Raw genomic sequence first — 1,582 nt, 5'->3', positions numbered from 1 at the left:
TAGTGCAGAAAAGTAATTATCACATATAAAACTATAGCATTTTGTAATCTAATCATACAGATCTCTGATTTCAGAATTTTCTCTAGTATGAAATTGTAGAAATAGTTTCAGTTTCCAAGCACACTTTTTTTTCATAGAAAGACAACACATAATTAGGATTTTGTAACAAAAAATAGAGACAAATGAGAGTTTTCATATTTGTTATCAGAGGATTACTATATCATTCAGAATATGTGAAATTATAAAGAAGAGTACTATTTACATGTCAGCAATGATAGCTTAACAAAACAAGTTAATTAAATTCTGTAGAGGGCTGGGGATTTAGCTCAGCGGCAAAGCGCCTCCCTGGCAAGAGCAAGGTCGTGAGTTCGGTTCCTGGTACCGGAGAAAAACCAAAACCAAAAAAAATTAAATTCTGTAGAAAATGGAAATATAAATAAAACAGTTCCACAAAATGAAAGGAGAAAGCAATGTTTTTCCTTTCTGATCAAAGTATTACCAATTTCATAAGATAAGAGCAATTATTATATATTACATATACTAATGAAAAAAGAAACTACATTAACATTTTCTCTTACATAATCCAGTTCTGTGATCCAGAGAAATTTTTTGACCCAAAAGGGAAAGTGCTTGCATTGTATCTCTGTCAGAGAGACTTTGCACAGCATTCTTGATGTTCTTATTCCTCAGACTGTAGATGAAAGGGTTCAGCATGGGTGTGACAACAGTGTACACCACTGATGCTGTTGAAACTGAGCATGATTATTGGGTAACAGCAGAACCAAGGTACACACATAAAATTGTGCCATAAAATAACGAGACAACGGAGAGGTGAGATGCACAGGTGGACAATGTTTTATACCTCTCCTGAGATGATGAGATTGCACAAAGAGCAGAAACAAGAGTAAAGGATGACAGAAAGAGGGCCTATAGCCAGCAGCATAGCTGTAATATATATCATCATGTCATTAAGACCTGTGTTAGAGGAGGCAAATCCAACTAACTGATTAAGTTTACAGAAAAAGTGGGGGATTTTCAAATGTGTGCAAAAGGACAGCTGCAGCACCATTAAGCTTTGTAAGAAGGAATGGAAGAGTGGCACTGATAGTCCATGACGTGAGCACTAGCAATCTGCATAGCCAAGGCTTCATGATGACTGAATAAGGGAAGGGGTGACAAGTAGCCACAAACCTGTCATAGGCCATCACAGCCAAGAGGAGGTTGTCCAACACTGTACATAATACAAAGAAATAAATCTGGTGATGCAGTCTTCATAAGTTATGATTTTGCTTTGTGTCTGAATGTTCACCAGCATTTTTGGGACAATGGTGGAAATTAAGGAAATGTCCACAAAAGATAGATTTGAAAGGAAGTACACGGGTGTGTGAATAATGGTTATTATTTTGCAGGAACAGGCTGGCACATAAATTCCACATTAGTAACTAGAATTCTAGTGATATTGAGATTTCTACAACTGGATGTTTGGCCATTTCTGTTTTGCCTGACAGATAAAATATAATTCTATGATATATGACAATGTTTTCAAGTGCATATATATATATATATATATATATATATATAT

The 1,582-nt window shown here is 35.4% G+C and overlaps 1 pseudogene; it reads right to left on the bottom strand.

Moving 5' to 3' along the window:
• Positions 1–561: 561 nt before the first annotated feature.
• Positions 562–1,435, bottom strand: LOC102024411 (annotated as a pseudogene).
• Between the last annotated feature and the right edge of the window lie 147 nt (positions 1,436–1,582).

Source organism: Chinchilla lanigera, unplaced genomic scaffold (assembly GCF_000276665.1).
Source record: "Chinchilla lanigera isolate Chin_1 unplaced genomic scaffold, ChiLan1.0 scaffold00225, whole genome shotgun sequence".
Taxonomy (NCBI): Eukaryota; Metazoa; Chordata; class Mammalia; order Rodentia; family Chinchillidae; genus Chinchilla; species Chinchilla lanigera.
The sequence above is the reverse complement of the archived record's forward strand: the minus strand, read 5'-3'. Positions and strand labels throughout refer to the sequence as shown.